The sequence below is a fragment of the Amphiprion ocellaris genome, chromosome 3 (genome assembly GCF_022539595.1).
Source record: "Amphiprion ocellaris isolate individual 3 ecotype Okinawa chromosome 3, ASM2253959v1, whole genome shotgun sequence".
In the NCBI taxonomy this organism is placed as follows: Eukaryota; Metazoa; Chordata; class Actinopteri; family Pomacentridae; genus Amphiprion; species Amphiprion ocellaris.
Window position 1 is genome coordinate 22,407,620 of NC_072768.1, and position 23,186 is coordinate 22,430,805.

Consider the following 23,186-nt stretch of genomic DNA (forward strand, 5'->3'; position numbering starts at 1 on the left):
TTTAATGGGGAAGAAACCTTGAGCAGGACCCGGCTCTTTATGTGGAGGGACCCATCTGCCTGCTGGCCGGGCGGGTTGAGGTAAAGGGGTAGAGAGGTAGAGGGGTAGAGGTAGAGAGGTGGAGAGGGGCAGGGAAGGGAGAAGAGGACGGTGGGGAACAAGGAACATTCAACCTCTATCACATCTCTCCACTGCAAAAATCATTCTATTTGTCTTATTACTTCTATGTTGCATCTTTACTCTTATTTGACCTGATTTGTAAAAAGGAGGAAGAGGAGGGAAAAGAGGAATATGTAACTGGGAGAGGAAATGAGACAAAGTAGGGACAATAAAGAAACGAAGGAGAGAAAAGGACGAAGAAGAGGACAGGAGGCAAAAGAAAAGATAAATGTGTGTATTGATGCAAAAATCTTATCCGATACCTACTTGGCTTGTGTGAAAAAGTCATCCCTATTTGCTCAGTCTAAAAAACACACTACGCTGATAACTAGATCAACAAAGTCATCACCTAGACGTAAAGAGTCTCATCAGCAGCACAAAATCAAAAGAAATTGCAGAGGAAATGAAAAAGAAGGTGATTGAAATGGATCAGTCTGGTTCCAAAACTGTTTTTAAGGCTCTGCAACTCCACAGATCCATGGTGAGAGACATTTTCTACAAATGGAATAGATGTGGAGGAATAGTGAAGCTTATAATACTGCCTCCCAAAATTCCTCCAGGAGCACTGCAGCAACTCATCTAGGAAGTCACAAAAGATCCAAGGAAAACATCCAAAGAACTGCAGGCCTCTGTCACTTCAATACAGATCCGCTTTCATAACTCCACTATGCAACAGATACTGGGCAAAAATGGCATCCACTAACATCATCTGAACTTTGCCACAACAAATATTGATGACCCTAAAAACTTTTGAGAGAACAGACAGACAGTAGTTAGTTAAACTGTTTGGAAGACAGGGGTCCTGTTACATGTGGCATAAACCAAACACAAATAGAACACAGGGACACTTTGCTGCTTCAGGGTGACTTACTATCGTCTAGGAAAACATAAATTCTCAAGTTCATCTCTGAATCACCCGAAAGAAATAAAATGAAAATGTTAGAGTAGCTTGGTCAAAACTGAACTGAGCCCCCCTGAGATGCTGTGGTGGGACGTGGAAAGAGCAGCTCATGCAAATGGACAAAAGTTCCACCACAGTGATGTCAGAGACTGATCTCCAGTTATCAGAATTAGAGACGTGATGTTCGCGAACAAGTCAGTCGTTTGAACAGCTCTTTTAAGTGAACGATGAGAAAAGGTTGGCAGTTGCAAGCCGTTTGTATGTGCAAATTGCTCAGGCTTTCTTCACGTATCACCTGTGTGTCTGAGTTGTCAACGCTGCCTTCACGTCAATGTCTAATGACATCTCCGAGTCTGAGTTGTCCACAGCACATTCCACTCACGTGAACGCAGCTATGTATACACAGCTAACTTAGAGGAGGAGTGTGAGCACCGCCCGACCCTTTACTGCTTTATCAGGGAGGAGGAGATATTAGCAACAGAAGAAAAATACAAACTGAGCCACAGTCAAAGGAAACGTAACAACATTTGGAGGGGTCAACACGCAAAGTAGAGCTCAACAAGCTACTAAGTCCAGTGACGCAAATACTGTCTCAAACTGCCTTTGTTTTATGCTAGGAGTTCAGTGATGCACAGAAAACTAGAAGACATCTAGAATTTTCACAGCACTGGTCCAGGTATTACTCATGGCCTAAATCTGTTTACACAGACACATCATACTTACTGGGACAAAAAGTAAGTCCCCATAATTGGAATCATTGCATCTAAGGGCAAAGACGTGCTTTAGGGTTCGGTTCAGGCAAGTAGTTATAGGTAGTGTAATATAATGTCAGTCAATGTAGGGTCCTCTGTAGCCATGGATACATGACTGTGTGGTTCACGCTACACTGGATCCCTCAAAAAAAGTCAATAGTTTGTGTGTGTCTAAGACATGGTGCAGAGCCACTTCACCATCCTCTGCACTGTTACACTCCCCAGTGGGGGATGACATCACCTCGACCCGTATTGTTCCCCTCCTGGTACAGCGCACACACACACACACACACACACACACACACACACACACACACACACACACACACACACACACACACACACACACACACACACACACACACACACACACACACACACACACACACACACACACACACACACACACACACACACACACTTTAATGGAGCATCAGAAAAAGCCACTGCGGGGAGCTGTATTGATTGCCCCCTCCTCACTACAATCAGACATCAACTGAGCATCTCTGCTGCCATGGTTACAAGCTGATTAAAATCAATTAGTGCCATGTGTATCCTGTGACTCTCCAGGTTTTAGTGATATTTGTGTGTATGTGTTGTATCTGTGTAGTGTGTTGCATCACTGGTACACTGTCTTTAATCAAATGGACACTGGAACAGTTTTTTTGTCATTGTGTTTTTTCAGTTTCTCTCTTTCCCTTCAAAATCTCTCTTTTTAAATTGCATAAGCAGCTGCAGATCCAGTTGCAGTTAAAGCAGCAGAATAAGCTCTAAAGATGCAAATGTGGATGAGAATCGTCAGACTGAACTTAAGCATTTATAGACTCAAAACCTAAACAACATAAAATATGAATGTAGATGTAAAAGAATTTGCATACTTTATTGTAAATTGTTGTATCAGTCTATGATACATATAAAAGAAGGAGTTTTGTCCTTGGCTCGGTGTCTCTCTCAGGATGCGGTTAACCAAGCCCCAGGAGATGACTCTATAGCAGCGAGTTGTTATTGATTTGAGCCTGCAAGCAGAGAGGAAATGTGGACCTCCCTGCAGGGTAGTGGGTGTGTCCTGCAGGCCTCCTGCCTCAAGTTTAGCCTGAACATGACCGATAGAAACTGAGCCCAAGAAGAACAGACTGTCCTGCCAGGATGGTTTGCTTCTGTGTGCATTATGGTATTTAATGTGACCACTCAAACAGCAGCTTGGTTCCATGCTTTTGCAAGAAGTTATTAGTGAGTACATTAAAAAAAAACTGTCAAAACACAGGTCAAAATTGTCCTGACGCCACAGTCCCAATTTTCAGCCTCACCATTCTTTGTCTTCGATAATTAAATGCCAGTATGTCATACTTTGACTGTCCATCACTGTAAAACATTATATAACATCTACATGACTTTCATGGATTGAAAGACAATGAATTCTTAGTTTTAATCTGCAAAGAGCAAAATTTCTTAATGAAGTCCTGTGTGTCAAATATATATTGTACTTGTTGATTTATTGCATCTTGTTGTATCGGCAATGAGAAAAAGAAAAAAAGCAAGAGATCCCAGAGGTGGAAGTGGAGGCATCCGATAGGCTGTTTATTATTTATTGAAGATTCTATCAAAAATGTTCTTACTGCTGAGCATCTATCACTGGTATACATCAGTATCTTATAAGCCTAGTGTATACAGTAATTATTGAGATATTGTGGTCTGAACCAAAGTGATGGACCAATTGATGCTGCCACCCCACAAGGCACACTGTGTGGCTAAACATGACTATGCCTTGGTAAGTGGACAAAAAAAATTCAACCACTTCAGAACTTTTAATAATTTGGACAGAAATCTTTTTATACAAAAATCTCTGCAGGGATGAATATTGTAATTGATCCAACTAACTTAGTTACAAAACTTATGAAACTAAATCTGAAACCACATACCAAGTTTTCCTATCAGTTACAGCAAAAATCTTGTCTTGCTGTCACTGTGTTGAATCAAAGTGGATGTGAGTCGGAGCCAAGCACAAGCTCGGCCTCTGTTTCTCTCCCACAATCTGAGCCAGGCCAACAGAAACACCCCCAAGTGTGTTTGCATTAAAGCAGCTTTGCCCAGGACTCAAGCACCAGAACAAGAGATGATCTGCCCACAGCTTTGGCTTTCAAGGTGCGGTCAGCTGAGCACCATCCTGAGGAGCTATTGCTGAGCAACTACTGGACACCGCAGAACTGTGGAAAATGAAAGAGTAGAACTTAATAGGGCAGGCAGGAACAACGCACATCCTTAAAGACGCGCAGGCTGGCTTCAACTTAGCCGAGGAAACCTGTGTCTGCAATGTCAACGGAGCGACCGCAAACGTACCGTCGGATGTTCCTGTAACCACAACGCAGTTACCCAACATCAACAGTTCCACTGCCCAAACTGTGCTACAAAAACCCTTCTAACCTTGCCCGGGTCACGGTGTCACTAATGGCTCCATCATCCTCATTGATCCTCCAGTTTCTACCTCTGTTTCCCATTGGCTTTGCAGTTCTATGCTGGGAGTTGCGCCTGCTGGATGTCAATCAATACCAACCTCTCTGTTTTGTGCATTAGATGTTCACATTTTTCACTTTCAAATAAATCAGTAATCAGCTAAACAGATTGATATTTCTATTGCAAAGGTCAAAATGTCAAGTGGATGTTGCAGGTTCGGTTAGATAGTCTGACATCAATGTGAGAAATTTCCATTAAAGTAAGCTTATTTCACTCTGCTTTACTCACTCCAAGCTGCCTTGGTTATGACTGTCCATGCAAGGGCTGAGATGTAAAACCAATTAATGGCCACAAAGGATGCTATCCTCTTTTAACTCTTAATTTAAAACTGCTTTTTTTTCCCTTCCTTCCATTCCTTTTCAATCATACCAAAAGGGGCTCAGGCTGAGTAACGTCTGTGGACCGACAGTTCCTCATGCATAATTTGTACGCTGTAATGAATGGTGAGGCGGTGGCGTTTTGCAAAGATCAAAGCCATGCAAGTCTGGCCCTAATAATGGCTCTCACAGCGCTGGACCAGGAAGAACCAAACATGTCACGACCGGCAGGATGCGTGCGATTGTTTGCATGGAGAGCAGGGGATTACGCTTTTGGATGCAGATACAAAACCTGGCACCACATGCTACAGGATTGTGTGACGTCTGCTGAATAGATTTTGTGAAATCAGAGCACGTCAGGCCTGAATGAATACACAGCACAGCATGACAGGTAGAGTGATTGTTCAGTCTGTACACTTTTGGCCACTTTCTCTCAACAATGCCTGTCACTTTGGCTTCAGGTCAACAGCCTCCCACACCTTACATGCAGACAGACGAAAACAGGTCAGCAGCTAATGCGTGCATTTGTGTGTCTGTTCGATTTGTGTGTGCATGTGTGTGTGTAAAAATACATAAAAGCAGTTGTAGCCACTGTGGATGGAGCCAAACGGCTTTGAGATGAAGAGGTCTGCACTTCAGTGAAAGTAGGCTGAAACATGACACTGGTCACCACACAGCCAGAAAAAGGCTAAGATCAGCAAAACAAGGGTGCCACAACAATTACTCGTGGCGTGTCTTTTAAACAAGGGATAGTACTTGACAATCAGCAGAAGGGATGTTGAATTGCATGTTTGCGCCCACATTTTGGGCATTGCCTTTGACAACGGCAGAAGAGCTGGAATCTAAAATGACATGTCTTCACTGTCTTGCTGAGGCTTGTGTTCTTTTTAAACCTTAAAATGATAAGACTTCATCATCCATAAGAGCAACTTGGACCAAACAAACACTGCATTTATCTTATAAACGAGGATTGCTTCAACAGCCTCCATCTCTCTTTGCTCATCAAACTAGTAAAGTGGTGGAAACAGAGCACTGATTAAGAGACCTGGCAAAGAATTTTCAGAGATGTCTGTAAAACTGTTGAAATCATCACAGTGAGTTTTCAAACCACGCTGAAATTAGTTATGTGACAACATTTCAATGTAAGAAAAATGGCATAACAGGTGGGTTCAAGCAAATGCAAATGCATTTATGCAGCAACCCTAACCTTTTGTAATGCATTTTGGTTGACAATTCTTCTATGGCACAAGTGAATGGGTGGTAAACAGACTGACTGGAGATTGCTGTCTGGTTGTTGTGACAAAAAGATAAATTCTTTACAATTAATAAAATGGCAGGTAAGGCAAGAAAAAAAATGGGACAGAAAGAAGGTTGAGAGATGAACACTCTTCATGGCCTTGATAGGAAACAGCAGATGAGGAAGACAAGAGGCTTCAGGGCCGACTCCTGTCACAATGAGTCACGAGAGCAAGCATGGCAACATGGGCGTTGAGGAGTTAGCATCATTCATCTGACGGGAAGAAGAGCACTCAGCCCACAGTCAGCAAGGACGGACGGAGGAAGAGCAAAGGCTGAGGCCTGAGATCTCCAAGGTCGACCCACTTAGCAATCCACTGACTTCAGCTAAAAACCCAGTACATTAAAAGAACATCTTGTAAAGCATGTCAAATATGATGTGTTTCACAGAATTGAATTATTTCAAAAATAAAATTAAATATGCAAGGTGAAAGACTCGTACAATACATCCACTGAGAGACTGTAGGAATTTCAAAGTCTCATGTTTAGTATTATTGTTGTCTGGGCCTTAATCCAACCTGAGGCAGAGTTCATGTTTGCAAAAGGGAGGGAGGGGGCCGTCCAAAAATCTCACATCACTGGACAAAAATAAGAAGAATGTGCCTCAACCAGATGTCCGAGCCTTGACAAACTCTACTTATGGGCTTGTAAACACATCACTCGAATGCTGAGGTGGAAAAGCCCTCAGCGGTGACCTCTGACCGTCTACAGGAGCTCTGAATGAAACCTGACAACATGATCCCACTGGGTTCTGCAGCCATTTTTTTAACACAGTTGCAAGAAAATGAAGTGTTTCATTAAGGGGGAACTGATTACGGTACACGATTAAGTGGTGCTACAGTTTCCGAGAACTGTCTGTTTGACGTTTTGATTTGTTGTCTGAGGAAAAGCCTGCATTGTTTGCCTCAACCCCACCTATTGTGTGTGCCAGACTTTGTATTTCATAAAAAAAAAAAAAAAAAGAAAATCAACCAGGCTGTACGCAATAACAATGCGAGGGCTTTACTGCTGTATATTCATGTGAGCCACTCACATCGTCTTGCTCCCTGTTTTTCCAACTCTCTCTCGACAGCAGAAGTTTATCTGGGCTCTCAGTTTTCATTCAGCCACATCAGTGCTCCTCCCTTTCACCCTGAAATCCAAAAGGAAATGACTCCCCAATTAGAGAAAGCGGAAGAGGATTCAAGGTCCTCTTTTCGTTCTGGTGAAACACGACACGATAAGAGGCGAGAGGAATACACAGCACTGTGGTCACTTTCACTTCTGCTTCAGGGTCCCCAGCCACATAGTTCCCTGCACTGGTTTTGCCTCGTCGCATGAATCATTTTCCTGTAACTGTCGGTTTAAATACGTACACCGGCGGAGGATTAGCACATCCTCTTCTTAAGCTTCGCTGTTTGTGGCCCGCCTGGGAAACCTGAGAATGTACAGAATGACCTAAATTACCTGCAGGCCTCCTGCATTGTTGTCTGTGATGCTGCAGAGCTATGAGCAGGTCAGACAGACATCGGGGTGGACAGTAGCACATCTGAGTGCTGTGGAGTTAGGACAGAAAACAATAGGGCTCTGCAGGCTGGCAGCTAATTTAATCCTTCCTCACAAAACATGGGTCTAATTCCAAATGAGAGGTACACTCAAGTTACAACAGTTCTACAGCCAGCAAGGATAAGGCCAGCAGTGGGAAATAATCACCACATAGAAAACACAAATGGTTCCAATGTCGTGAACACAGTGAAATATATTCCAAGTCCCTCAATCTCCCTTTGTGTTTGACATACAGTCCTGTGTGAAAGCCTTGTTTAGATTCTTATCCATCAAAAAATACCATCAGCAACCCTCAACATTCAGCCAAGTGTCATACAGAGCTTTCTTCAGACAAAAAGAACAACAAGGAGTCCTGCTACAGATGATATGTCGACCACATTACCAGGACCTCAACAGCATTGAGTGAATCTGGGGTTACATGAAGAAACAAAACACAATGAGATGGACTAAATCCACAGAAGAACTGTGACAAGTTCTCAGGATGGTCCCACAAAATACTGATTTGATTTAGGCTTTTGCTTTTTTTTTTTTTTTTTTACTGCACTTTGTATAAAGATGATATATCTACCAGAGCCTTCAGACCTCAAACAGACCTACGTGAAAACAAATCAGTGGTGCTCTTCAGATGATAAAATAGAATCCAGTTAGACAACTTTGAGTGATACATGCTTCTGACTGCATTATCTAAAACTGAACAGAGGACACTGGAATTAGACTGTACATTAGAATTAGATTCCACATTAGATTTTAACCACAAGTCCGCCAACACTAGTGATGGTTGATGAGTAAAAGGTGTCAAACACACGTCATAGGTGTTGAAAACAGTCACTTTTGTTCGATCTAAGTTTTCGCACATAGTTGTTTCGAGTCAACTTTCGAGTTAATTCTAAAACCATTAAGAGCTACATTCTCAGGGTTACAGGAATGGAGCCACAGCATTAGCAGAATGTGGAGCTGATAGCATTTCCCATCTTCTCTTTGTGGCCAAGTGATTGTATTATACTAGGAGAAGACCTCTGGCACTGAACGCTCCACTGCGCCCCATCATTGAAAAATGGGCGACGTGCTAAAAGAGACGGCTGCAGAGACGGTGTTCTGTTCTGACCCTGGAGGCTAAGAGGGGAACACAAAAGGCTCTTTGGTGAAGATGACTCCAAATGGGGTCATAAATCAGGGTCTTACCTCAAAAAGATCAGCAGCTTGTTACAGTTACTCAGTCAAACCCTAAACATCCTAATGCATGGAAATAAACTCTTTGACTGTATCCTTCTGACAGGGACCAACGCTGAACAACTGGTTTGTGAAAACTTTTCAACATTATTACAACTGTGCAGCAAAAAAAATATTTTCAGACATAAAAACATGTTTCCATTAGCTAAAAAGTTTAAATACTATTAAGTCTAAGGGGTAAGCCTCAAAACATATTTGGCAGCAGTTTGGAAAATATCATATTTTGCTCTCTTGTCGAGAGTTACATGAAAAGATAACACTGATTCTCGTATTTGTCCATTAAACGAATGAAATTTCGTTGTATATGAAAATGTGCAATGACCAATAAAGATTGATTGATTGAAATATGAAGTATAAAACAGTCTGGTGCGTAACACCCATGAAGCCATCTTTTTAAATTTATTTTTTTATTGAACCAACTGGCTATAAAGTGTTAATTGTTGAGTTTGTTGAGAAAGCAAAAAAGCATTTATCCAAAAGTGTCATCAACTTTTTTATGAAGTATCTTCTGCTGCTTTTGTTAAAGGATAACAAAGTGGATTAATGTATAAAAAATGTAGTTATGGTTTTTGCTACAACACCTAACCCCCTAAATCAAAACCATCATTTACTGGCATACAGAAATCCTCCAAATACATCTAACTGTGCTTTTCCTGGAACCAGAAGACCAATGATTATCCCTGGTCCTGGGGTTACCATGGCAACAGCCCTGGCTCAGTCACCCTCTCTGCCCTTAGTGTCCAATCCTGTACAGATTAGATATGACCATCACACAGCAGCAGTGAATCCTCTGAGGATTATAATCACAGAAACAGAAACTGTATGAAAGACTCGCAGCTATATGCTCTCTACTCCGGACCAAGATGAGCCTTCAAACAACTCAACCAATGTTTTAAAACCCTCATGGCGCCTGCAGACCGTGTGTGTGTTTTCTGTCAACTATTGTTGGGAAAAAAAATTAAAATTGAAAAAGAAGGGAAGGCAGCAACAAAAGGAAAGCGGGTTCAACTTTCTCAACAGTGTCAAATCCTGCAGGATGATGTCAGAGATGCTCAAATACAAAACGCTTTCATTACAGCAGTAAGGCTTCATGGCCAGCAGCTATTTCTGACTGGTCCGCTAACATTTAGACCCATCACATTCATGATGACATTTTAAAGAGTGGAGCTTTGCAGAGACAACTGAGGGTCCGTCTGCAGCATCGGCCACCAGTCTGCTTCCTACGCTGAGGCCCTGAGGGGAGACGAGGCTCTGTACCAGTGTGTGTGTGTTTGTGTGTGTGTCTGTGTGTGTGTTCGTGGAGATATCAGTGACGTGGGATTAGGTACACTCCATTTAGTCCCAAGAATGCAGCCATTAGGCCAAACGCATCTCCCACAAGGATGAGCCTCAGGGTATGTCTCAAAAAACAGGGTGGGACCAAAGGTGGTTTTACACACACTCAAACACACACACATCATCATCATCATCATCATCATCATCATGCAGAGGCGATGTAGCATGTCTTGACACACACATACACACATGGCTACACTGTGTGAATTTTAACACACAGACACATGCTAATATGAATAATACAGAGCGTGTGAATCCACTTTGGGAACAAAGAAGCCGATTACTTCCTCATCAATAAATCACATACGGATGGTGGAAAAGTCTGTTTCACCACGAGGGCAACGAAGCGGAGAGCATGTGCTGTGTGTGTGATCACAGCTTCAATTAAAAATCTGTTTTTTTTGGTTTGTTTTTTTTATTTTGTGCTGCTGCTTTCTGAAAGTCAGCATGAGGCACTGAATATGAGGAGTACCTGCATTAACACAGACATTCACTGCTAGTCTGCTAACACCAGTAGATTTATTTACAGCACTGACCAAGAGATCAGCGACAGAGATGTCTACACTTCCTTTAAAGCTCCACCACAAACTCTCACCACATTAAGAACACAAAGACGCACTTTAGATAAATACAGGCACAGAGTACGTCACAATGTGCTGCAGCAAGAACAGCTGATGAGAATGTGATGAAACTTCAAATCAGCGACAGCGTCAGGTTTTCACTTCATTCCACTTCATTTGCTTTGTATTCCACCTTCTTGACTAAAGTGTGGGTTGGAGCCTATCCCGACGTGCACTTAATGAAAGGCATGGTAAAAATAAAAACACACAATTTCCTGCATTGATAGTGCAGCATAAATCCAACCATCTAGCAGAGTACCTTGACTAGTTGAGGGTTTGGGCCTATTAGTAGAGTTCTACTGGAGGATCTCAGGCCATGATCTGACTAACAGGAAGTCAGCAGATCACTATTCTGACCATTCAAGAATTTAAAAACAAGCAGCAAGATCTTAAAATCCATTTAGACAGGTAACCAGTGAGGGGCAGTGAGGACTGGCTTCTCTTATTCATGGATAAAAGCCTGTACCATCTGCAGTCTTTGTGTGTTTCACTTACTGATACCAGAATAAATATTGCGCTGCATAGTCCAGTTTGGAGGAAATAAAAGCATCAGATAATGAGATGATGAGAAGAGATATGTAATCCCTCCAGCGAGCTCTGGGTCTACCCCAGGGTCTCCTCCCAGTTGGATGAGCCCAGAAAACCTCCAAAGAAAGGCGCCCTGGAGGCATCCTAATCAGATGCCCCAACCACCTCAGCTGGCGGAGGAGCAGCGACTCCACTCTGAGCTCCCTCCAGCATAAATGCATGGCAGGGGGCTTCTACTGTGGGTGTCACTATGTGTTCAAAGGTTCGGTTTGGCAAACAACTTTCATTAGTTTAGTGTCCCTGTGTGAGCACAATCATTTCATTGAAACTAGCTAAATACAGTCCAGGCTCTGGTAGCAGGACTGTTGTTGTTTGGTAACTAAACAGTTAGCGGGTTACTGCCCCTGGATGCAGAATCCACAGGAAGAGCCTCAGATGTTATTTACATCTGACATACAGGGGCCTTAGGATTGTTATTATTTTTACTACGGATTAATTCTATGCTGTTTTTTTATATATGACTTCTTGTTTATTCTATGAAATGTCACCAAGTCTAAGGAGATATCTGCAATTATCTGGTTTTGTCCAAAGCACAAAAAGTATGCAGTTTACTATGATATGTGACAGAGAAAAGCAAACTGTGGGAAGCTGGAAGCAGAGAATGTGAAGCATTTTTTACAATCTTTGTTTAAATAATGACAAAAACAATAAATTATTTTTGCCCACTTCCAATTTAATTCATCGCTGAAAATAAACCTTATCTTTCACATCTTATTACACCATTATCAGTTCTATCAACTGTACTGTGATGAGTTTTAGATATGCATATTTCAGTTGTCATTTTTCTATTCTTCATTATTTTCAGTCACTATGTTTCACTCTTGTCACTTTCACACATATGCTATTAATTGCGGAATTCATTTAATCTTCCTGTGAATTCTCAATTATTCTGCTGTTTCTATTTGATTTGTGGGTGGAATGACCCAGTTTCCCCACAGTAAAATTTCACCTTAAACACACACTCGGCCAACAGGCTGCTGTTGAGACCGAACCACTGCACAGAACACAAACGCACATCTTGAAAACAAAAGGCACATCTAATCACACACACACACACACACACACACACACACACACAGTCCACAAGGCGATCTAGACATGTAGCGCAGACGCCGTCTCCCCTCCCCCTCCCTTTTCCCTCCCGCACTCCATCCAGCCACCAAATCCACTTAGAGGCCAGTGTGTGACTCGCTGATTGTTTTCTCTGCAGCAGCAGCTGCTCTGCCTCCCTCTCTGTCTCGACCACCTAATCAACTGTCAGTCAGTAGGAGAAGGACTAGAGGCTGGAGATTTAAATTTCCCCCAATGATGCAACATCCAGGCTCTCTCATCCTTCATTGTAAAGGCCACAGGGAGTGTAAGGAACAAAGAATTTAAATCAACGATCCATCAGATTCGCATGTAAATAAATGTTTGTTCTCATTTGTGCAGATGGTGTGGAAAACATGAACAGACGGAGCCAAGAACTGTTGCCTTATTTTAAATCCACGCACAGAAAAATAATCTAATCATGATGATGTCTTTTCTCAGAATACCAAAGGTGAAAATACACAGGTAGTACTGAGACGTGATGCTGTTTGTGGGTTTTGACAAAAACAAGGACAAGAGAGAGAGACAGTCCCCTCACAGTCCACGTGTCATTTGAAAAAACACACAAAGATGTAAAGACGCAAATCCATTTCCAGTGACTGTCAATGGCAGCAGCACCACGGTCGACCAAATCAGCTTAAAAGGCCATGATGGAGGCGCCACACACTCTCACAAGCCAATATACACACTAATGAGACCGAGCTGAGTACAAGCACATCCACACACACACACACACTTTGACAATGCAGATTCTGAACTTTGATGGTGATGATAATTATTCAGCACAGACACACACCTGCACAACATAACCCTGCAACTAGTGCTGAAGCAATCATAGACATGTAGATTGTTGTAGCAGAAAATTGATCCCCAATTTATCATGTTTAATCAAAATGAAGCAAACTGACCATGTAAATTAAGTACTGGGAGGTTTCACACTGTTGCTATGACAAAAATGACTTTTGAAGATGTTGCTTGGTTTGTGTAAAACAGATAATTGTAAATAAACTGCTTTTTTTCAGATTTTTTGTTTTTTTTCTAAATAAACAATAAATTTTTTTTTCAAAGAATGCTTTTTAGGTGATAATACAATATGATCTTGTTGAAAATGTACCAAAGTAGTGTTGGTTTCAAATTTCTGTTAATGTTTCCATGCTGAAGGGCGGCAGGAAGATGAGGCTTGATTGTGCACATAAGCTATAAGTGTGTGTGAGTGTGTGTTTGCACAGCGTGTGATGACTCAAAGACCCGTCATTCACACCCATGTAGCCACAGCAGGCCAGCTTTCACACCCTGCTCCAACTAAATTAAATCCCACTGAGCTCACCTTGACCCAAGCTTTTTAACACACACACACACACACACACACACACACACACACACACACACACACACACACACACACACACACACACACACACACACACACACACACACACACACACACACACACACACACACACACACACACACACACACACACACTGTCTTCTCACTGTCACTGATCACAGCTCGATTTGTACACACACTCTCTCTGGTGGGACTTTTCAGCGCCGTGACAACAGCCAACCACATTGTAGCTACTCAGAAGCCCCGAACCAATCGGTAGCCTCCCTTCGTTCATCACGGGCCAATGGGAGCGAACCGTTCGCAGCTCGTTTTTTACATGAGCAGCTTTCATCATTGTTCCAGATGAGACTGTAGTGCTGCTGCTCAGCTCTCCTTGTTATACCATCTGCTGCCTGAGAGGAAACAGAAAGATTTTCATTAACAGCACAGCTGCAAAGGCGACTCAGACTCCCTGGATAGATGGATAGATACTGTACGTTCCCCAAAAATGATTAACTGTTGCCCCTTGTTTGTCGTTCACACATCCACTGAACATCCTCAACAAAACCTTCACACTGTTTGTTTTCAGGTTTCCTTGCTCCGTGTTTCCTGTCTTTATTTTGTCACATTCTGATACATACCAGCACCTATTTGTTTCCTTTAAGATACCAACAATGTGACACTTTCATAAAGGATACATCTACCCAGCTGACGTATTCAAATATACTGTTGAAAATAAACACAGAGGATCAAGAAAACCAGCATTTGCAAAGCTGAAACCAGTGATTTTTAAAAATATTTTCACCAAAGAAAAAGACTTAAACAATTGCTCTGTTATCTAAACTGAAATTGCATCTTTGAATATAACAGAGCTTTCGTCTTTCTGTTTGCTGTTTTGCACAGTCAGCGTCATCTACGAATCAAGAAAGAAATTTTTAAAAAACACGCCTGGAGATGATCTATTTCTTGGGGACAATGTGAAGGCAGCTCTAAAACGGCAACAGCAAACACCTGAGCAGACTAAAAATATGCCTCACTTCATTAGATTTTACTGTGTCCTGTAAAACAGACATAGGAGATAAAAATCCCTCTTACCTGGTGCCGCTTCTGAGTTAATAACGACAGAAAAACACCTCAGCGGAGCTCATCAGCGATGCCCCTTATTGTTACCAACTAGCTGCTTATCAGAGAGCGAGCGAGTGAGTCTGGCTCCTAGCAACTGCTGCCTGACAGGGAAGGTTGAAGAGGTTATGTTGTCACAGGGACCACGAGCCCGAATGAATGAATGATCTGTAGTAGAGAGACGAGGAAAAAAGCCCGAGCTTTGAACGCCTGCACATCCAAACGCAAACACCAACTAATTGCTTTATTAACATACAAATAATGATGATGAAGGAACCAGAATAACAGAGACGGTGCTGAAAACAAGGCTGCTGCAGGCCTTTGTTGTTATGGTGAGTGTTTATAAGCCCAACAAGACAGACATGAACTAATGAGGATCCTAAAAGAGAAAAAGAAAAAAACCATGCTGAGTGTTACTGAGCTGCTTCAGGGCTGCAACCAACGACTGCATTTTACCATCAATTACTCAGTTGATTAGTCTACAAATTATTACTAGAAAATGTTACAAAAGAGCAAAAAAATGTTGATCACAATTACCCAAAGCCAAACATTAAGTTTTGGGAGAGGCTTGTTTTGTTCAGCCAGCAGTCTGGACAAAACCAAGACATTCAATTTATTATGATGTGAAACAGAAGCTAAACCTCCTATTTCTGAAGCGGCAAACAGTTTCATCATCACATACTAATAACTACAACAAGAAAAATAAGCTGTTTAGTTGATCAAGCAAAAAGCAGTCTTTTGTTAAGCATTTTGATCAAGTAATCGTTCGAGCTATGTTCTACGCAAAAAAGCCAAACATGGTTCCGGCTGCTGACTACATATAAAGATGGATACACCCTCCAGGACATCACTCCTGAGAAGCAGTATTGGAGCTCAGTGTGATGTTTCCAGCGATCTCCATCTTGCCTGACTCCATGGGAGCCATGCAAACACAACTATGGATGGTTTATATGCCACATTGTACGCATTTTCCTTTCACTTTCAAGACAAACTGACCTTACAAAGTGCACACTATTGCATGCGGTATGCACACAATTGGGCCATACTACTCCACCCTAACACTGGGCCTTATGCTTTGACCGTCTTGCTCAAACAGTCTGTCACAGTCTGTCGTACCAAATGAGCTGTCATCTGTATGTTCGCACTCAGCAGCTTGTTTACACTCGCGTGAGACACTGTGATACAAGTGATGCATCTGCCACTGTGCAGAAGACTGAACAGAATGGCCAGGATAGCAGAATAGTATTTTTTGCATACTGCACTTGACCAACTCAGTATTGGGGTATAACAAAACATTTTCTGGCACTCCATATAGTTAGTATGGTTACTGGAAAGAAACCACAAAGGCCATCACCTGTTACTCAGTGGCCACACCCTTATTTCTGAATAACTTTAGGCCTCAATACAATCTAAATAAGTGTGCTGTATAAAAATCCAAACCCTGCACAGTTGCCATGAACAGGGAATTTTGCTAAAGAGGCCAAAATAATTTTCAGTAGCAGGCTGAAAACATGCTTATTTCTGCTGTAAAGTTGGGCATTTTAACATGGGGGTCTACACGCTTTTCGGGGCAGCATCAAGTGGCATTTGTGAAACTGTAATCTGTCACTGCTGAACTGGCTTCATTTTTTTTTTTTTTAATGCTTCATTCCAGGCTCTTAAATGTGAATAATTGCTGCTTTTCTTTATGTGATACTTAACTGAATAGAAATGTTTCTTCTGTTATCCTGACAGCACTTAATAATCCATTTGAATCTGAAGCACTTTTTGTTTCAGGGATATTATGACTGACATTTTACACAATCTTCAGTCATTTTACAGATAAAGCAATTATCACTCAGCATAAAAACACAATAAACGGTTTTTGCACTACAAATGTTTATGAAACACAGTAAGACAAAAACCAAGTAACTTGTTCTTCTTGTACATGTAAGAAGATTTGATAGTGGCTGGGTATTCATAGAGATCTTTCTAAAAAACCTTTAATAAGGTCTGCTTTACTCGTTGCAACACAGCAGAGGATGATGGCAGGACAATGAGACAGAGGTGTCCCGCAAGCTGCATTGTCCGATCTGTCGTGTGACTTTGAGCCACCAAAACATCGGTTCCTACCTGCTATATTCATATTGTGGCGTCCCAGTTTAGAGTTGCGCACCGAAGTAGGACAGACTGCAGGACAGAGCAACTTTCAGACAACCTTGGCAGAATGACTAAGCTTTTAGAGTCACACAGAGGAAAAAGAGACAGAAAGAAGCAGAGACATGCTAGAAAAAAGCGAGTAAAAGGAAAAAACTAGGACAAACAGAGAGCTACAAAATAATAGTGCTGGACATAGGCGTTAACAAGACGCCCAAGTTTTGGTATAGATATCTCAAGAACTCATGTTGCAACTGTGTTAATTTATTGATAATCAGAACACATTCTTAGTTACGTGCTCTGTAGAATATTTTTTAAATGCTCAAGGTGACTTTGAATGTCTCATGCCAGTGAAAAAAACACGTGATCTGTGGTTTTCAGCTAGAAAATTATGACTTAAATCAGGAAATATCTGATCAAAAATTGTGTGGCGAAAACCTGGCAAAGCCTCTAATGTATGTGACAGCTTCTGATAGTTCATAGGATTGACACACACCAGTCAAACAGTCTACTGGAGTTCAGCAATCAGCCTGGTAAATGGACTGACGTACTACAGCATACATGTTGAGATTAGTAACGCAGAAGGATCTGGTGCTTCATCAAACTGAGTACGCCACACCCAAGTCCTCTGGTCGCAGACTGCTTTGTTCTGGCTCTGGCCACTACTGTCTCTCTCTCTCTCACACACACACACACACACCACCAACAGCATACTGCAACAAAGCGGTGGCAGACAGTAGGTCACATGCTAGTCTTGCCTGCTCGTCGCATTGTGCATGTATTCAAATTCCTCTCGCGTGTGCTGACTGCCAGCGCTCCTCGGCAGGGCGTCGTTTGGCTACGACTACCAATCCCAACCCACAGCCACGGTGACTGAAACCAGACGCTGCCTGCAAACTAACTGACAGCACAAATATGAGACAAGCACTTATTAAAGACAGTAACTCATCTCTGAGGGAAGTGACATGTGCGTGGAATAACGCAGCCTCCTGAGTCTGCAGGCATGCTGTCAAAAATGTTTAAGAACTGAACCACAGACACAAGTGAGATGTGACATTATCGGCTGGCTCCGAACCCCAAAATGACACAGTGCTAATTGCAGAGGGGCAGGAGTTTTTCTTGCAACCGGATTACTCTCTCGGGCATTTTTTACAAGCCGAGTCTGGCTGGCTTCGGGGCAGAGTGGCTGGCTGAGCTAGATCTGTCAATCCGAGCAACGGCTCCATCAATCTACTGTTAACACACTGAGACAAACAATGCAAACGTCAGCATCAGCACAGAGACTCAGAGCTAATACTGACTACCTGAACTCACTGAAGGGCTGTGAGTGGAAGTTCAAGCATGTGGTGTAGTCTGACTGTTTTCCACTTCCTAACCAACACAAATTGCAGCTGATTGCAGGGTTACAAATCTCACATTGGAATAAATAGGAATTTGAGATTTTTCAGCATTTGTGCATCGCATCATCCGAGCCTCCTGCCATTGTTTTCTGTGGGTTCCTCAAACCGATGTCCAGCTGCAACAGTCGTGGTTTGGTCCCTGGCTCCGCTCAGCTGCCCAACTCACATAAAACACAATAAAAAAAAAAGCTTCCTGAGCTGATAAACAAGATGATTAATGTGATATTTTATTGATCACAGCAGGGAAAATCCTTCTGCTTTGTCCTAAAGTGTAGTCTGCTGACAGCAGCTGTATCACGGTGACCTCAAGGCTTTCAGGGATTCAGGAGACTGATCAAAGACACTTCAGCGGGGCAGATGACTACTCATTTAATGCTTGCGCTGGGGTCGTGTTGATCATGTGGATGGGATCTCTGAACACTAAACCACCCAGAAGTGGACGAGGAGGGGCAGATAAACTGGTGAGACTTAAAGAAAAATTCCCCTTTCATCCCTTGCTTTTGTCTTTTTGATCATCGCTCATATCAGTTACAAAACACCACAGTCTCCAAGTTAATCATCATTAAAAACATGTAAGACAGGATGAGAAACAAGCCGTCACATGAGTTATCTGGAACCAGAAACAGTGGTGAGCACTAGAATTATGACTCAGACTGTCCGCTTTCAGACATGATAGTCCACAGACCAAATTTATGGTTCAGCTTTGACGTACTGTACTTCTCTTAGTTGTGCATGTAAACCTTTTTGTTATGCAAGAGATTATGCCTGCAGTTCACAATATAAAAATAAAGCGGTTGAGATAATCTTAGATATTACAGCTAAGTCACCTGACTGCTTCTGTCAAGACTTGTCAGCAACATTGCCTCTCCCAGATATACATTAGTAGAACAGAACATACTTTTAAGCTCTATAATCAACATATTGTGAAAAACTTTTGTCCTACTTCACTGTTCCCCTCAGCTCATATGCATTATAGCATCTTTTAGCTCAGTTTATTACAGCAGCTGCCCACTACATCTGCAAATGCTACTCAGACAATAAAAACAAGACTAAATTTAAATTTTACTGCACCCATGGACTATTGCACAAACCTTAGCTGTACCTTTCGATTCCTTACATTAAAAATACCCACATATCAAAGACAAATGAATCCTTGTAGTGATTCAGTCTGCATCTGGGAACTTTGTATCTTGAGTAAAGGTGTAAATATTGGAGCTCATGATGGAGATTTTGAGCTGGACGGTTTGGGTGTGTCCAAAGTGAAGCTTGAGACAAGTCTAAAGACCAGCTGAAAGCTACGAAGTCTGGACAAACCACATAAAAGTTGCTCCCACCAACTTGAACAGATTTGCAGCCTTTGATGGTCAGGAAGGAGCAGAACCCTTAAGACTGAGAAAATACACAACACGACATAATATAGACTGGCCAGGAACCTCTGGAGTTCTGCTGGTAGTGTGGGCTTTTAAAGAGCTCAGCAATTACTTTGGTGGCTACAGAATTAACATACCTGACAAGAATAATAGATTAAACTACAAAAATAAGAAGAGAGCTAAATGTTCCTTTCATGTGCCTTGAATACACTGCATCCAGAAACTAGTAGAGGCCTACGCACAAAAGCGAGAGGCATAGTCCTAATCCACAGAGACTTTGGGCTGGTTTAAAAGGAATCCCTCAACATGTATCAGTGGCTACACTCTTCCTCTTAATCATCTCTCTTCCTTGTCAAAGGGAGAGCCCTGTCTCTCCATCTGCAGTCAGTGGAGCAGGACGGAGGGAAGCGTAGCGATGCTGCTGGCTGCTCTTTGCCTCGGGCAGTGCCAGGGGACTGATCCATGCCCTCACCAGCTGCTGCCTGTTGCAAGAAACGCAATCACCTGCTCCGATTCTCTGTGTCAAAATAAGCTGAGTGACAAAACCAAGACACATTTATTTGCACTAGGAAAATACGCTGCCTAAAGCAGTGACAGCCATAGTATGAGGTTAAATGAACAATACAAAGAGATGTGAGAAGCGATAATGGATGCAGAAATTCACAGAGGGCCCGGCTTTGAACAGCGGAAGGAATAACAAACAGCAGCACCCTACGAAGAATCAAGCCACGTTGGAATCAAAAGGACTTCTGCTATCATGCTAAGTATCTGCGCCAGTGACACATTTTGAATCGGTGCAACTCTCTTTGAAGGAGGCAGTGGAAAACGTGAAAGGGATTTTAATATCGTCAGACAGCTGCACAAAAGAGAGGAAGGATTTCTCACCGGCTGTCTTCTTGTTTAGGACGTAGTTTCTTTGAGTGTTATCCTCTGACGATTATGTAAAACCTAACAAGCAGAATGCGTTTATCAATTAACCTCGGCAGCAGATGAAGGATTTAAAAAGGAGCAAATGGGTCTGTGAGAGTTGATGCTTGTCCATTTCAGACTGTGCTCAATGGGGTAAACATCAGTTGAACAGAGATTCTATCAGAGCCTCCGCGCTGTGACCAATCACTCTGAGTCTTTATGTCACATGACTGTCAGAGGTCAGCAGGTCACCAGGTGGTCCTGACAGTACAAGTGTGTCAGCGGTCACATTTCACTGAGTGATAGAACTGACCATGTTACTATTTGGAGAATAAGCTCGATCCCCTTCAGAGGATAAAATGCCACATTTTTCTAATGTGTGCATGTGTATGTCAAAGTCTGTGTGTTGGGAGCAGGCAGAAGACTTGATGGGCGAAGAATCACCATTCATAATGGTGGTGGTGCTGTATTTAGACTGAATCCAAATCAGATTTAATAATACGCCATACCAAAATACATCCACTGCACCTACTATAATGTCGAAGGATGTGGTTGGAATTATTATATTTCTGCTGTCAACAAATCCTATGAATAGACCACCACTAACTATCTATTTGTCTGTCTGTCAGTACTTTCTGACTTCCTCACCATGGCTTTAGCACTCACCCCCAAGTCCATTCATTCCTTCTGAATATTTCTCTAAACGAGGTCAGAAATAAATATATGTTCATTTTCAAAAGGAGTAAATTACTTTCTGAAATAGCCGGGCACTGTGGGTTTTAGCAAACATTACTCAGAAAGGGGTGCACAGGGCAGCGCTTGGGGATTATTTTAAGGTATGGATTAACACATGCTTGAGGTGCTAGTAGCAGAACGGTGTAATAATCCACAGTGGCCATGTTTGATTCGTGGTAAATGAAGGGGTCTTGCAGTGCAACAGGGCATCTCACATTATTAGTTTTAGGCTTTAAGAACGCAAATATTAGTTGTTAGGATCAACTGATTGTTTCTTTTAGTCATTTTATGGGACTTGATGGAGAGAAGAATACAAAAAATTGACACATGTATTCTTTAGATGATAAGATCTTTGTCTCTAAACATCAGCAGCAAATGTCACATTTTTGGAATCCATCAAACACATGTCAATATACCTGCCATTTGGGGCCTCAAATGACCATAATGCATTGCAGCCGCATGACTGGTTGCATTTGAAGAAGGGCTAGGAGATCTTTTTTCCCCTCTGACTCCACGGTGACTGTAGCTCACCTCTACAACACCAAAACCCCACAGCGCAACACAAGCAGATCACACTCAGTCTCTGGGAGTTAGTGAAAGGTGCTGTGGGAAATCACTCACTGCAGTATAAGCAGATGATGAAGGTTAAGGGGGGATTAACTACTACTTAAATATGGCTTGCAACACACCTGGAATCCATTCTACATTACAGATTTTTTTTTCCCCTTTAAATTTGGTTATTCTATCTTAAAAGGTGTGAGGGAAATAAACGGTGTTTCTTCAAGATTGCTTCGAAATCAGGCAATACTTAGGCCGAGGTTTACAACCAACAAGACAGAGTCCCAAAACAACGGATTTGATCCATCCATGACAAAAATAAACAATAAAAAAACTCATCAGTGACAAGAACAATGGAAACCTGACTACTTAAGTGTAGTATCGTCTCAAGTCTTCTTCTCTGTGTCGGAACAAAGACAGCTATTTAAGATGCCTCACACAGACATACTACCTCCGCTGCCATTGTGGACGGCTCTATAAATACACCTGGTTAGAGATGCACGTCGCTGTGCTGACATGGTATGTGAAGCACTGACCTCATCCTGGTATTGTCTTACATGAAGCCTTGAGTGCTGCAGCAGCGTGACTTGACTGCTAAGGCAAGGACGGCGGCAATCAGCTTCTTGCGACAAAACAATTGTTCAAATGGACGACTTGAACAGAAATGAAGGTCAGTAGGCTTGTAGAGTCAGTTGATTTTCAGCAGTAGATGGGCTCTTTAGCTCGTCCCTAAATCTGCTGATGAGCTTATCTCTGTGATCTAATACAGACATCATCATCACAGCTTGTAGCGTACGATGAATCTCTGAGAAAAGTGATTGTATCTCAGTTATTATGAAACAGGGTCAGATATGAGATCATACAGGCTGGTTGTTTTTCCCTCAAAGGAATAAAGACATTGCTTGTAATGACTGGCTGGTGGGTTTTAGGTGAGGACAGCTCCTGGTTAAGGCTAGAGAAAGAAGGTGCTCTGATTTAATACAGACACCTTAGCATCACCTTAGCCAAAGGGTTTTTGTTGGCTAAACCAAATCATAGATGAGACTCTGGCTGCGAACCCCAGACTCTGGAGTTGTAATCCAGTGCTCTGTTAGCCCACTGTCCACCGAGCCACTGTCCCTCTGACTGTGGTGCAGCTGGGTCGACTATTTCAGCTAAGAGTGCATTCTCATTTAACATATATGAATTGGTTTAAACCACCTCCGTTTGTTTAGGCTAGTGTAAATAGACCAAGACTGATGACAAAAAAACTGTCAAAAACAGAGTGGATCAACTTTCAAGTGA

At 42.2% G+C, this 23,186-nt stretch overlaps 1 protein-coding gene across 17 annotated transcripts in view; it reads right to left on the minus strand.

Annotated features, from left to right (window-relative positions):
* The window catches only part of LOC111570087 (unconventional myosin-IXAa-like), a 151,119-nt gene that overhangs the window by 124,734 nt on the left and 3,199 nt on the right, over window positions 1-23,186 (minus strand). The gene's annotated exons all lie outside the window — the stretch shown is intronic.